Source organism: Carya illinoinensis, chromosome 4, assembly GCF_018687715.1.
Source record: "Carya illinoinensis cultivar Pawnee chromosome 4, C.illinoinensisPawnee_v1, whole genome shotgun sequence".
Taxonomy (NCBI): Eukaryota; Viridiplantae; Streptophyta; class Magnoliopsida; order Fagales; family Juglandaceae; genus Carya; species Carya illinoinensis.
In genome coordinates, this window is record NC_056755.1 from 35170141 (window position 1) to 35187050 (window position 16910).

Genomic DNA, 16910 nt, shown 5'->3' on the forward strand with positions numbered 1-16910 from the left:
GATAAAGTTGGGTTGGGTCTTTTAATGTATAAGATGACTCGTGTGCCGAGTCAAAGAAGGCTGCGAGAGTATAGCATGGCCTTCTACCGACGTGAGCCAACCAACCCCACTGAAATTTGTCTTGATTGACTCACGACAGGCCAACAAATCGTCGATAGTGATCCAGATGGAGAAGATAGTAGTGATGGAGTTAGCACTAGTGATAGTAATAGATACAGAAGCGGGTCAACATGGTGACTCACCATCGCACGATGGACCTCAAGCCCACAATGGAAAGGAAACTGCGATGAACTATATGGAAGATCTTTCACTGGAATCATTGGGGGCATCATCTCTGGTGAAGGATTTTTAGAAGGATGAAGAATATCGAGAGCTATGTACCAAGGTCAGGGTAGATCTTTTGGCCTCATACCTTGCAAGTAATGAGGTAGGTGCCTTACGGATGCTGGTAACTATGAATGAGGATCATGATTGGGAGTGCATGCCTCTCTTTGCTGAGGGAGATACAGGGGAGCTAATGGAGTCACAATGGGCAACAAGGGAAGGTATTGAGATGGCTGGTGAACCTATTCCTCTAAATTCTCTACCGCTACATAAGCCTAGTTTCTCTAACTAAGGTGTTACACAAGGTGAAGGAAATCCAACACTATATGGGGATTGAGTGTGATGGCTTGAGGAACAATTCTTGGCATTGGTCACTACCTTTGAAGCATGACATGCCAGCTCAAGAAATCAGGTTCAAAAAAATAGAGGGAGTTAAAGAAATTGACTTTATCTATTAACTATGAAGGCTGCTTAAGCATAGAAAAATACAAAGGGAGGGTGCTGGCAATTTCTTCATGAGGTCCAAAATTATATCTTGGAATGTCTAAGAGCATTGGCATTGGTTTGGCCAAATTCATCTTCAAATTTGGCCAATATCAACACTTTTTAACATTTGCCTATTCCATCAAAATTCAATCCCCACATTGGATTAGCCATTCATTCTCTATATAATAATAAAATATTATTAAATGAATAAATTTTTTATTTAATTTATTTTCTCACATTTTGCAATTCTACCAATTAAATGTTAATAATAATTATATTCTAATTAAATTAATATTAGAAAAATTATTATTAAATGTTAATAAAAATTTATTTTATTAAATTAATATTACAAAAAAGTATTATTAAATGTTAATAGTAATTATATTCTAATTAAATTAATATTTAAAAAAGTATTATTAAATGTTAATAATAATTATATTCTAATTAAATTAATATTAAAAAAATTATTATTAAATGTTAATAATAATAATAATTATATTATATTATATTAATATTACAAAAAAGTATTTTTAAGTGCTAATAGTAATTATATTCTAATTAAATTAGTATTAAAAAAGTATTGTTAAATGTTAATAATAATTATATTATATTCAATTAATATTAAAAAATATTATTAAATGTTAATAATAATTATATTCTAAATGTTAAATGTTAATTATATTCTAATTAATTTAATTTATTTGTTTGGAATGAGAAATTAATATTTTAATGTTTGATGAATGAATAGTGGTCTTCCATCTTTAGCCAACCACTGTAGCAAAAGTCCAAATTATTTTAGATTTGCCCAATCCAATGTGAATGATTTTTAAGCCAAATTATGTAAAATTTGGCCAAGCATCTCATTTGACCAAGCCAATGTGGATGCTCTTAATGAGACAAATAAGCATCTTTAGATAAAAGATTTGCTCCGTGAGTGGAAGGCGGACATTGTTTCTTTGCAGGAAAATGGAAATTATCTCAAGAAGTATCATTCAAAGCTTGTGGAGCTTTCCATAGGTTGACCATATGTTCTTTGCGTGAATCACTAGTAAATTTTGAGGATGAAGTGATGCAATTGCACAAACAAAGCCCTACATGTCATTTTATTGAAGTTGATGTGTTGACCTGACCTAGCAACTGAGGTGGCATATGGCATATGTGCTAGACAGGACCCAGAATGTTATTTATTTTAAATTTCAAATTTAAACATTTATATGTCTTTAATGATGTGTTAGGTATAGGAAGTAGTTGAATAATTAATGTTTATAGTTGTTGGAGGTTGTAGAAGTGGTTGAAAGTTGTTTGCAACAATTAATAAGGTGTTGGCAGTTGTTTTTCATTTATTAGGTTGTTGGAATTTGGTTGAAGCATTAACATGGGTGTTGGGAGATGTTTTGCATTTATTGTAGACAATAATAAGCCAAAATCATGTACTCCTATATAAGGACAATGAAATGGACGAAATGAGAAGATCATTTTGAGTTTAAACCCTCTTGCAAGTTTTCCATTTGAAGTTGAGTTCATCTCCTTCTTCTATCAAGTGTTTGGCTTGCTTGTGTGAGTGACATCCAAAATTAGATAGTGTTGAGTGACATCCACTATCCCTTGGTTGAATGACATCCCAAGATTATCTATTTTTACTTCCCATTGTTCTTATGTTTCTTTTTCGTACTCAATAGCTTTTTTCCACATTTTATTTTGCCTGATCCTCACGAAATCATGAAAGTTACGTGCATTACTTCAACAAACCCATATTCTTTTGTTGTCGTTGCCCGCAGCCTGCATCAAATTGGTATAAGAGCTTTTAGTTTGAAATGATCAAAAGCAAAATTATCTTATGTATTTCACTTTCAATGCTCATGAAAGTGCATATGATGTTCTGGTTATTTGGTCAAAACTTCCAATTTACAATGAGTATCTAGAAGAGGAAGAATTAATCTATAATGAATATTTACCAATCTTTGATGAAGAAGTAGAAAGAGACCAAGAACATAGATCTTGTGAAATTTTTTTGGAAGACTTGGTTTCTCGAAGAGCCAAGACTAGTCTCATATCTTTCCAGAAGTATGAGCAAAGTTGTAAATGAGAAGATGTCTCATTCATTGCGGTTGCAACGAAGAGTAAGTCTGATAGGCAAACCATTTTGGGATGATGTAAGTTTCAACTTGAGGTCAAGTTGATTCTTGAAGAAAAGAAGAATAATGCAGCTGCACAATCAAAATCCTACATGTCATTTCATCGAAATTAACCTGGCAACTAGGGTGTTTTATGTACTGGACAGGACCTAGAATGTTATTTATTTTGAATTTATAATTTAACCATTTATGTGTCTTTAGTAGTGTATTAGGTATAGAAAGTAGTTGAGCAATTAATGTTTATAGTTTTTGGAGGCTGTAGAAGTAGTTGGAAGTTATCTGCAACAATTAATAGGGTGTTAGGAACTATTTTTGATTTATTACATTGTTGGAATTTGACTGAAGCATTAATATGGGTGTTGGAAACTGTTTTTCATTTATTGTATGCTATAATAAGCCAAAGAAAAATTATATTTGTAGTCGTGGGTGCACAAGCACCGCACAATCCATTTGAAAAAAATGAGTAAAAAGGGAACCTACATGAAAAAGAATTAATTTTTTTAATAGTAGACTCCATTATTTTTCAAAATGATTGAACGGGACTTGCTCACTTCACAACTGTACATAGCATTACTCTAAGCCAAAACCATGTACTCCTATATAAGTACCATGAAATGCATGAAATGGGAAGACTATTTTGAGTTTAAAAGCCTCTTACAAGTTTTGCATTTGAAGTTGAGTTTATTTTCTTTTTTCGTCAAGTGTTTGACTTGGTTGTGTGAGTAATATCCAAAATCAGATAGTGTTAAGTAGCATCTCAAGAGTATCTATTTTTACTTTCCATTATTATTATTTTTTATTTCTTTTCCTTACTCAATAGTTTTTGGTCGTTTTATTTTGTCTTTGATCCTCACATAATTTCGCAAGTCACGTGCATCGCTTCAACGAACTCATATTTGTTTGTTGTCACTGTCCATGGCTTGCATCAAGAAGTAACACGAGATATATTTTGTACTATCTTATCATAACTTAGACCTTCAAAACATTCTAGTATAGAATATATAGCAATGCAAGAAATATGCAAGATAGGTGCAAGTGGTTCTGACCAAAGTTTTTGCTAAATTATCCGTTTTTATTTCTATTTTAGGCAATGTATATATGTTTTACTATGATGTTGCGGCTCCACGTCTATTTAGTTGCATCTCCTTTTAGTTTGAAGAAATCACCTTCATGGAAAAAAGAAAAGAAAAAGAGATTGATATTGTTGGGGATAAAAATGATTTGTTGGCGAGGAAAGAGATTTAGGCTACTAAAGGCCACGATCACGTGAGACTCATGTGACGAGGGGCAATTAAAGGATTAAGTTACATCAAATGTGTCATAACCCAGGTCTTTTAAGCCTAAGCTCAGCCCATTTCAAGCCCACGTACCTTGAATAAGGCCCAAAGCCTAGCCCACATACCCCTTAAACCATAAAAATGTTCTTTCTCCTCATCTCCTCTCTAACACCCCCTTCATCTTATACAACTTTTCGAACTTTTCTCAGAGTTTCTTTGCCGTAGATATTTTATGCACATTTGCAAGAACATTCTTGGCCAAGCACAAACGTATCGCACTTGCTGCTCTTAAATTCAGATCATTCCAAACTTCATCACTCATTCCAAATCTGCAATTTGTTTCACTAGTCACGCTAGTATCACTGTTGACTTCAGGGGTTAGTCTGCCCTTCAACACCTTGTGTAATTCTAATTGAATCAAAATATCCTTGACTTGTACTTGCCACAAGCCAAAATTGATTCTTCCATGAAATTTCTCCAACTCAAATCTTATAGGATCTGAAACCCTACTTCCTGATATTACATTAATGAATTTTTACTATAGAAATGAATAGTACTCACTAAGTAAGTTCCCAAGAAAGATTCTCCTTTCCTAGATAGTACTTCAAGGTTCCCAGGAAAGATTGGGGGGTTCACAATGGTCCTGTTTAAAACCCAATCTTCTAGACAAAACCTCCTTAGACAGTACGTATCCACATTACCACACCAAAGCTACATCCCACCAAAAAGACCTAGTCTCTGATACCACTTGTTAGAAATTTGGACCTCCCAAATTCACCCCCTAGGATCTACCCTTTGCAGGAATATCAAGAAAAATAGAGAAATACTAACAACACAGGATTTTACGTGGAAAACTCCCAAAACAGGAGAAAAACCACCAGACCCAAAGAAAAAAATTCGCTATGTAAAAAATTGTTACAATCACATAACTTTTCTTCTCACACCAAATAAACCCACAAAGCTTCCCCACTAGCAAAACTTTAACTCTCACCTCTTCCATTTTTACAAAAAAGACCAACAGAGGAATTTTACTAGAGTCAAAACTTACTAGCTAAGCTTTTGACTGGTGCACTTAGCCAAGAAGGCTAATCCTCCTTTTATAGGTCTTAAACCTTGCTCCTCCTTTATTCACCACCAATGTGGGACTAATGCCAAAAGTGAAAAATCCAACATGAAGGCCTCCACACCATGTCCAGTCGTGCCACCTTACTCTATCAAATATCCTTTGCACAATGCCATTCGCCTCACAAAGTTGACGAAATACTACTCTGAGTCGGTTAAGATATTCATTCACTCTGCACGTGAAATATACATCTATTTATGTGACTCAATTAGTTGATGTCTACTTCAAATTGGGATTGTGTATGATTGTAGGTCTAATTTGGGTTTTGGTGATAAATGCTAGGCTTGGAAATCTATGTGGTTGGTATATTTGGAATGTTTGCTAATGAGAAACTGCTGAGATGGAGTTCTCATGAAGCAAAGTGTATTGGAATAGCTTTATTGTCAGTTTGAGATTATGAAGGGGTGAGTGATGCTTGATATGTATTTACCCCTGAAATACTACTGTTGGAACTGATAATTTGTATATTTATTTTAATTCCCTTTTTACATGTCTTTGAGTTGTGAAACTGTTGTTGTGTGATCTTTCGTTGGTTGTGTACCCTTGTGGGAAATTTTGGATTGGGTTTCTGATTGTGGCCATGCGCCCCTGTAGTGGGGTTTGTGGACTGTTGTGTTGGGTTTCTGATTTGGATTTGCACCCCTACCCCTAAGGTGAAGTCGTGGACTATTGTGTTAGGTTTCCGATTTGGGCATTGCGCCCCTGTGGTGAGGATTGTAAACTGTTGTGTTGGTTTTACGCCTGAGTGATGTGCTTACAATTGTTTCTTTTGGGTTGGTTCTTGGGTGCTCTATGGAACCCATACTTGCTGTCCATTTTTTAGTTATATTGTTAGGTCTTTTCCCTCATTCACACTATTTTTTAGTCATAAAGGGTTGTTGGAATTTTCCACCTTTGTACTGGTTTACAACTTCTAAATGTGTGCTGGAGATTCCCACCCTTTTTCCTTGATAATTTATAGTTTGTGAATGCTTGCTGACAATTTATCCATGTGCACTATTTTTCATCATGTAATTGTTGCTGGATTTCTTATTATTGGGCTGCTTATAACATGTAAAGTAATTGCTAAAATCTTATCATTAGACTACCTTATAACTTGTATGTGCTTGTTGAAAACTTTGCCATTAGACCGTGATTTATGTGTGTAAATTGGATTCTATAATATTGCTAGAGTTTTAAGTTAAAAGGTTTTACGTGAGTATGTGCATATCACAACTCCAAGATGAGATGAGACATTATCTCAGTAGAGCTCCTCTGGTCACTTGGGATGGCATAATATTGAGTGATGCTCATTGGGTTGTCGCCCAGAGTTAGGCGAGATGATAACGCTCTCGAGTTGAAGTCGTGGCTTCTCTAATGGTGGATGTCAGTGGATGTTGTGGTCAAAGATGAAATGAGAAGACAAGTGTTGCTCATAATGAAGTCACACACACGGTTGTTACTCGTGGTGTGGCAAAAATAGCCAGGGTGTGTGGATGATCCACTTAGGGGAGACTGTGGTGCACACATCAATAAAATGGATGTTTTCAAAAACATGATTTTCTTTTTTGGTATATTGCAACTTACATGGAAAATTGTGTTGTGTACTTGGGTTTTGTTACTCAGTTATGCTAAATTCTGTTAAATATGCAATGTCAATTATCACCTTTCCTTGCATCAATTACTTACACAATTTTCATTTCCATTGCATGCATTTTTAGAATTGGTCTTCGCTTCACTTTGTAAGATTTTACGAACTCTCACCCTGATAGTCTCACTATAGCCCCGCTCTATAGAACCGTAGATTTTGACGTAGATGGAGAGTTTGATCATAGTTATGGGCATGGAGATGAGGCACGTTAGAGGATTAGGGATTAGGGCTTTTCTCTACTTTGTTAAATTGCATACTATGTTTGATTTTTGTTGAAAAGTTGGATGAATGTAATTAGTCCTTTGCATATGGTTTAGAGACATGTGGGCTTGTGGCTTATGGATACTAGGGATTTTTTATATTTAATTTTCTTTGGTACTATTATTTAGACTCAATGACTAACATTTTTTTTTTTTTGCCACGAATTAAATTTACACTTTTTATTAAGCATGTTAGCATACATTTTGTTATCACAACATGCAAGAAGTGTATGACTCGAGTTATCAACGTCTCAGTATCACGAATCTTGCTGAGGCATCCCCACTAGATCCCAAAGCTTTCCTTTCTAATTGCATGTTGTTAGAGTTCACCATAAGCACACTGAAAATTGTATCAACATATAAGATTGAGGAAAGAAATCTTTTTGCATGGAATCCGCATTACCTGTGATTCATGCAACCGATATTGCTAGATGCGCGCTCGACTTTCACAAGATTTAACTTTGAATAATATTGAAGATCATCCACTCATCCCAAGACCCAGGCCCATGCTGTGATGTTCTGTCATCATCAATAGGCTCCACCTTTAACATCTCATCCTTTTTGCAAGCAAACAAGGCATCTGCAAACACTCCTAGCTAGCAATTCAAATAGCTATGGCTAACCTACATCCTTCAGTACTCTCAAGGAAAATGAAAGATATGTCCAATAACTATATATGGCATTACAAAAATAATAAAAGGATGGTTCAAATAAATCCTAGCTAACCTACATCCTGCACTCAAACATCCTGGTTGGTCCAATAACCTACATCCAGCAAACCAACCAGGATGTTTGAGTGCAGTTTTGATGGACTTTGGTTCAGAAGGAATAGGAGTCAAAGTATGCAAGTTGGCATAGCGAGGATTAGGTTTGTGAATTCCACATGTAGACCTAGTTTGCATAGGATGTTGTGGAGGTGTTGGCTACTCAGTAGCTTGAATAGAAATGAGTGGTGATGAGAGTGATAAACCATCTGTTTTTGGAGTAGAGGTAGAAACCATAGGAGATGAGGGGGAAGTGGTCTTAGTTTGAATGGCTGAAGGAGAAGCAAAGGCATAAGTAGAAGGCAATGGTTGCTTTGCAAGTTCTTTAAAGTAATCTTGGTGCCATTCAGTGAAGGTTGAAAGTTCCCCTCAATTGTGGGAGAGTCATAGACTAGTGTTGGTTTAGAATAAGGGAGGACTGACTCATGAAACACAACATGCCTTGAGGTGAAAATACGACCAGTTGGTGGATAAAGGCATTTGTAGCCTTTGTGTTTGTTGCTGTAGCCAATAAAAACACATAGCAAAGACTTTGGTTCAAGCTTATTGGACTTGTATTCTCCAAAATATGGAAAACATCTAGACCCAAGAGTTCGAAGGATGCTATAATCAGGGTGTTTAGCATAAAGTTTGAAAAATTGAGTCCATTTTAAGCATAGGGGTTGGCAATCTGTTTAATAAGAAACAACAGTAGAAAAACAGTCTAGCCAAAACCTAAGTGGGAGTTTAGCATGAAACATCATAGTCAAACCTAGGTTGGTGATACTTCTATGTTTTCTTTCTACTTTGCCATTTTGTTTAGGTGTTTTTGGACAAGCAGCTTGGTGAATAATGCCATGATTTTGAAGTTATGCAAGGAGTTTGGTGTCATTGAACTCACCTCCTTCATCAGTTTGAAAGACACGAATTTTGACAGCAAATTGACATTGTACAAGCATATGAAACTGAACAAAAGTAGAATGTACGTCAAATTTATGCTTAAGAGGAATCAGCCAAGAAACATTTGTAGCTTCATCAACAAAAATAGCATAGAATTTATACTTTTCCCCAGAAGGAGTAGGAGCTGGTCCCCACAGACCACAATGGATTTTTGCAAAAGGAACATTAACAGTACTAGTTCTAGAAAGAAAAGGCAACTTGCAGGCTTTCCCCATTTGACAACTAGTATAAATTGTGTAGAAATTTGTTTTGACTCAAGATTAATAAAATTTTTGTTACGTAGAAAGTCTAAAATTCTTGAGTCTGGATGTCCAAGCCTTTAGTACCAGTGGGCTTTATTTGTGGATCGAAATTTGGAAGAATAGGAGCTCTCCTTATTCTGAAAACTTGAGGCAGCATCAAAAGTGTCTAGACCCTTCTAGTTCCTGACTGTTGGCACTATCTTCATTGTTACCCTATCTTTTATCGCAAAACCATGTCCATCAAACTTAAATTGCAGAGGGTAATTAGTAGTTAACTTGCTAACAGACAATAGGTCCTTTTTTTGTGTCAGGTACTACAAGCACATCATTTAAGATAATATGAGATTTAGTGGGGCCAACCATGGCCTGACCAACATGTCTGATAGGTAATACCTTCCCATTACCTACCATTATACCATCATAACATTTGTAAGGAGTCAATGAGTGAAGAATACCTTCATTTGCAGTCATATGGTCAGTGGCACTAGTGTCAGGATGCCATGTAAAATTTTCAGAGTTGTCTTCCATTTTGAGGGTTGCAAAACTTTGAGGGAGGATATCATTTGTGAAAGAATGATTAAACTTATTAAAGCACCTTAAGGCAATATGGTTTCTTTTGTTACAAATATGACAGATGACTTCCTCTTTGTTTGCAGATTTGAAGTTGGAAGGGGAGCCATGAGAGTGACTGTTAAAACTTTGTTCTAACTTTGTTTTGGAGCCAGTGGATTGTCCTTGTACAAAACCAGGACCCTTTGATGTGAAGGATCCAGGATTTGCATTTGACTCCTTTTGCTTGTAGGACTTTTGTCCATAAAAGGCCACAAGTAAAGGGTTAGCATCAATTTTATACCTGTCTGTGTAGCTCTCCAACAGGGTAACAACTTTTGAGTAAGCTAGAACAGGTGGCTTGAGCATAGTTGTTGTGAAAACTTCAAACTCCTTGCCAAGGCTATTGAGAAGCCACCATGACTTCTTGTGCTTTGCCACTGATTTTCCAATAGCAGCAAGTTCATCACAGATAGTCTTGAACCTCCTTAGGTAATCACTTAACGAATCAAATCCTTTTGTGATGGAGGTGAGTCTGTGCTTAAGAGCAAGACTTCGATCAAAGGAAACTCTTGCAAATGCATGAACAAGAGTAGTCCACACTTCTGAGGTAATGTTTAGACCAACAACAATGCCTAACACTTCTTCAGAGATTGTAGCTGTAAGCCAGGCTTTAACTAATCTATCATACCTGCACCACTTTTGATATAGTGGATTAGGCTGAGATGAGTCACCTAGAAGAAATTGTGATGGTGCTGAAACATCACTTGTTATGAATCCTTGAAGATCATAACTTTCTAGGATGTTTAGCATTTGTATTTTCCAAAGAAAAAAATTGCTTGAATTCAGTTTGAGAGAGACATAATTGGAGACATTTTGTGAGACTGGATAAGATAAGGGTTTGAGGAGTTAGAGGAACCAGAGGTTGTAGAGGAATTCATAGATATGAAAAAAAAAAAAAAAAACACAATTCTCTATCAACCCGTATAGGCTCTTGATACCATAAAGATATTTTGAGAAACTACTATCGCACGAGTTGAGATAGAGAGTGTGCTTTCATTCCATATTTATAGTAACATATACTAGCTGGTCCATCTATGGAAAGTGAACAAAATATAGAAAGAATGCTATACAGAAAATAGAGAGATAACAGATTAAATACACAGTCAATCAGACTACTATATACAGCTAACAGATTGATTTACTTCCTAAGTCTAGACATTAGTTGACTTGAGTAGATTGCTGAGATAACTTGGGAAGGTTGCTAAGAACGTGTGTTGTGCAACTGATTGAAGCACAACTGCTTGATTTCTGTCATCATTCCTTATAATGTATCCTCTACTCTATTTATTTTTAGTACATCCTACCTTTAAAAAGATAAGAGAGTTTAAAAGAAGGTTTGGTGACGGATAGAGGTGAGAAGAAGGGCAGTTTTTAGGAGTGGAATCCATGCACTTTCCAACCAAAACATTAAAAATACTAGGAAACCTGCTGTTTTGCTTTCTTATTAATGGATCAAAGCCAAACTCTTGTCGTTTAGAAGTATAGAATAAGATAAAACACATATCACACCCTGACAAACAATTCCCAAGGTTTGTATTATATATAGATATACATTGTATATATCACTCCTTAAAAAAATATTCCAACGATGATCACCACTCCCCACCACACCCAAACGGATTTGTTTTGTTCGTTCCCAAGGTGTACACTATACCCCAGGAAAAACTGGGTGCTTGGGGGTCGAACCCCTACTCAATTTTAGCGTCCCAACTTTACACTATTTCCTCTCGACGCAATATATTGGTACTCTCTCTCTCTCTCTCTCTCTCTCTCTCTCTCTCTCTGACCTTTTCACATATAGATTTGTAGGCAGGTTCAAACTTTATTAATGTCTATGTATTGTAAATGACGTGTCCCACCACTGGTCGTAATTGTCAACCAACCCTAGTAACCAGGAGAGTATTGGGTTGTTGTGGGCCTTTTGCTTGTGGTTTGGGCTATGCCAATATTAAACCCTCTAGTTACCCCACTAATTCCTTTTGCTCATAGGTGTGGAGAATTCATCATCATCATCAAACTTCCTTACTTCCTTACGACTGTGCTAATTTATCTCAAAGTGCAAATTACGGGGCCAATATTAGACCCTCCAGTTACCCTGCTAATTCCATTCGCTCGTAGTAGGGCTGCAAATGAACAGAGCCGCTCGTGAACAATTCGAGATCGACTCATATAAACTCGACTTGGATTCAGTTCATTTAATAAATGAGTTGTTCGTGAACATTAATATTGGTTCGAATATTAAACGAGCACAACTCGTATAATCTCGACTTGATTCGGTTTAGGCTCGTGAACAATATTCGTATAAACTCGATTCGACTCGTTTTGAATTCGTCACAATACTCGTAATATATATATATATATATATATTTACATATATACTTACATGTATTCTTTTATTATATATATTTTATATGCTATGTATATTATTTTTATACTTTGTATAAGTAATATATATAAAAAATAATATATGTTGTTATTTTAAGTTTATGTATAAGTAACATGTTTTATTATTTTACAATAATAATTTATCTAGTTCATAAAAGAATTATTGAGTCAAATATAAAAATTTTATAAAAATAAACAACTCTAATTGATTGAGACACTTTCTTAACTAATCATATTTTGATTATTTGGCCATATTTAATATTATATCAATGATAATCGAATATTTAATATTAAATTAATAGTTTAATTATGTAATTTTTTAAATGACTTTAATGTATTAGGCATTCTTGATGCCACATGTATTGGAAAGTGACAATGAATCAATGTTACATTGATATCTAGTTAAAATTGATTAAAAGAAATAATCTCATTTATTTATAAAAAAAAAAAAAAATCTCATTTGTGCTTCAGCCAACCAAAAATAAAATAAAATTGTGGATCAGATTTTAACCGAGCTCGAGTTGAGCTACTCGAGCTCGTATAAACTTGTATATTTTTTGTACTCGAGTTCGAGTCGAGTTCGATCATCATTTATTTTATACGAGCCGAGCTCGATCAGAAATTTTCAATATTTTTCGAGTTCGAGTCGAGTTCGAGCAGATATATATGCTAAACGAGCTCTTGACCCCCTACTCAAATTCGACTCGATTCGGTTCGTTTGTAGCCCTAGCTCGTAGGCATGGAGAATTCATCATTAGCTTTAAACTTCCTTACGATGGCGCTGATTTATCTCAAAGTGACCCTGACGGGACCCCGGGCCTTTTTGCTACCCTGCTAGCCCTTCATTGAACCCGATGGGCCACCCTGCTAGCCCATTAGTTATTCTATCTTCACGTTTCACATTCCCATTAGTTATGTTGTTTCCCATTTCCAAGAATCAAGAAGTGGGATTCCCTTTGCCAAGGATGTGTTGATGGTTACAGGGTAATGTACACCAGTTCCCTTTTTGTCGCATCATGTTGTCAGGTCATAATAATTCCTACTGTCGACTCCTCATATCCTCAATTCAAATTGCACGCCACTTTCTTCCCATTTTCTCTTTCAACTTTGCTTCTCATTGGCCTTCCTTTCTTTTCCTGCCTTGCGACTTCTTGCTCTCTCTATAATTTCCCCACTCTACTTTCTTCTCGTTTTCCAATGGCTGGACATGGCATTTCTTCTCGTCTCACTACTATGGACTCTTCTCACATTCTGGATTTCCTAACCTTCGAAGGGTACGAGTGGCACTCCTTCCACAGGGCTCGTGATTTAAAGGACCTCAGAGAAGAATTTGGTATCCTATACACAGCGTACCTAGAGAATTCTAATCATGGCTATGTTGACAATGACGGCTTCGCCAGCAAAGTTGCCCTAACTTGCTATGCCCTGACCCAAGGCTTGAGATTTCCATTTTGTTGCCCCATTTGCGACCTACTTGACCTCCTCCGTCTCACTTCGGCCCAACTTCATTCCCACAATTGGGGGGTTCTTCTCTACGCATGTGTTGCTTTTTTAAGCTCATCATTGGTGTTTAAGGGTGGCATGGTCTGTTAACTTTCACACCCCTTCTTACATGCACCGTGAGTCTTTTAGGCTCGTCATTGGTGTTTAAGGGTTGTGTGGTCTGTTTGCCACCGTGCCCCTTTTTACTTAGCACCATGAGTCTTTGAAGCTCGTCATTGGTGTTTAAAGGTGGCGTGGTCTATTGATCGTGCCCCTTTTTAATTAGCATCATGAGTGTTTTGTGCAAGTCATTGGTGTTTAAGGGTGGCGTGGTCTATTGACCTCCGCACCCCTTTTTACTTGCATCGCAAGTCTTTTAAACTCATCAATGTTGTTTAAGAGTGGCGGGGTCTATTGACCTTTGTGCCCTTTTTTACTTGGCATCGTGAGTCTTTTAGGTTCATCATTAGTCCTTAAATGTAGCGTGGTCTGTTGTCCTTTGTGTCCATTTTTACTTGACACCGTAAGTCTTTTGGTCTCGTGTTTAAGGGTGGCGTGGCCAGTTAACTTCTATACCCCATTTTACTTGGCACCGTGAGGCTTTTGGGCTCATATTGATGTTTAAGGGTGGTGTGGCCTATTGACCTCCACTTCCTGTTTTACTTGGCACCGCGAGTCTTTTAGGCTCGTCATTGGTGTTTAAGGGTGGTATGGTCTATTGACCTTTGCACCCATTTTTACTTGGCACCGTGAGTCTTTTAGGCTTGTCATTGGTGTTTAAGAGTAGTGTGGTCTATTGACCTCTCACCCCTTTTTACTTGGCACCGCGAGTCTATTGGGCTCGTCATTGGTGCTTAAGGGTGGCGTGGTCTGTTGACCTCTGTGCTCCTTTTTATATTTGGCACCACGAATCTTTTGGGCTCGTCATTGGTATTTAAGAGTGGCATGGTCTTTTGAGCTCTACACCCTTTTTTACTCAAGACTGCCAGTCTTTTGGGCTCTTCATTGGTGTTTAAGTGTGGCGTGGTCAATTGACCTCCGTTTTTTTTACTTGGTACCGCGAGTCTTTTAGACTCATCATTGGTGTTTAAGGGTGGCGTGGTCTATTGACCACCACGCCCCTTTTTCATTGGCATTGCAAGTCTCTTGGACTCATCAATGGTGTTTAAGGGTGGCGTGGTCAATTGCTCTCCGCTTTCGTTTTCACTTGGCACCATGAGTCTTTTAAGGTCGTCACTAGTGTTTAAGGGTGGCATGGTTTGTTGACCTATACGCCTTTTTTTATTTGGCACCGTGAGTGTTTTAAGCTCGTCATTGGTGTTTAAGGGTGGCATGGTTTGTTGACCTCTGTGTCCCTTTTTACTTGGCACTACGAGTTTTTTAGACTTGTCATTGGTGTTTAAGAGTGGTGTGGTCTGTTGACCTCTGCGCCCCTTTTTATTTGGTACCGTGAGTCTTTAAAGCTTGTCATTGGTGTTTAAGGGTGGCGTGGTTTGTTAACCTCCACGCCCCATTTTACTTGGCACCACGAGTCTTTTGAGCTCATCATTAGTGTTTAGGGGTAGCGTGGTCTGTTGGCCTCTGTGCCCCTTTTTATATTCGGCACCACGAGTCTTTTGGGCTAGTCATTGGTGTTTAAGGCTGGCGTAGTCTATTGACCTCCACACATTTTTTTACTTGGGACTACGAGTCTTTTGGGCTCGTAATTGGTATTTAGGGGTGGCATGGTCTATTGACCTCCACTCCTCTTTTTACTTGGCATCACAAGTCTTTTAGGCTCGTCATTAGTGTTTAAGGGTGGCATGGTCTATTGACCTCCGCCTTCCTTCTTAGAACAGCATGGGATTGGAATGAGCATTTGATTCATCATAGGAGAAAATAATATCAGAGTTTGAACAAATGATCCACAAATATCGAAAATTGCAGGAATAGAAAATAAAACGATGCAAGAGTAGAGAATAAAATGTTATCACAGGTAAAATTTCTTCAAGTGTTCTCCATTTCCTCTTATCACATTCTTCTTGTCTCACTACTGAGGAATCTTCTCATATATCTGACGATATATCTAATCCTTGTTACAAACTCAATAAAGATCTCTCAAACCATCCATAAAGATCTAATTCAATATATGGGCAACACACCACATGTGAAGAAACTTGCCACCCAATATGGTACAATCATTGTCCTTTATACTCTTCCTTATATAATAACCAACATCATTATAGGAGGCATTTTCAACAATGATTGTTAAAATCTTATTAATTTCCCAATCATGTAACCCCAAGTCTAACACCGGCCCAATAGTTTCACCATTGCCTGGGTTCCAGACCAGGTTGGGTTCTTTTCTTACCTAGATGAATAGTCTTAAGTAGCATAGGAATCAGGGGCAGAACCCTTAGATGTTTTGGGAGCGCCATGGCCCCTAATTGGTTTTTTTTTTTTTTTTCAATCTTATCATGTACCTAGTTTTTTTTTAAGGTGCTTAGAAATAAGATTAATTGTCCACCAAGGCATAATTTTAGCACGTTAAACTCATTTTGAAATATTTTTATTTGTTAACGAGTATTTGTGTGCCCTTTCTTTGTTTTTAGTATAACTTATTTTTCCAGCTTTTTGAAATTTTTATTGGGTTTTCAACAATTTTCCCATACTTGCACCTATTTTTTTGTTATTAATAAAATTTGAAATTCTGTTGATTTTTTATTTTTCACATCTCAATGAGAAGATTTCTTGGTTTCTTTTTATAGAACATATTTATTCTTCTTCTTTGGTGCTTATCCAAGTAGATACATTTTGTTTTACACTTTTCCTTTCAAGTCTTTCATAGCTTATTTTGACTAGTCTTTATAGTTATATCGAGGCTGCCATTCAGTTAAGAATTAGAGTGAAGGCAACAATTTTATAGTGGTGTTAATATGGCTATTCTTGGTCTATATATATGCTTTATAACATTCAATCTCAAAATTAATAAAGAAATTTATTTTTGCTCTCTTGGTCTAGACTAATAGTTTAGTATATGTAAACATCATATTATTACTACCATACAATGTATAATAACATGTGATTAGATACTATAATATAAGTATAGTATAGAAATAAGTTAGATACTAATATAGAAATAAGTCTGGTATAATAAGTTTTTATTTTTTATTTTTTATTTTTGCCAGAAGGAGGGCGACGGCACCTCCAGCACTTTATTAAAAAATGGTCTCACTTATGGCGGAAGAATACCTTTTACACTAGAAAAACAA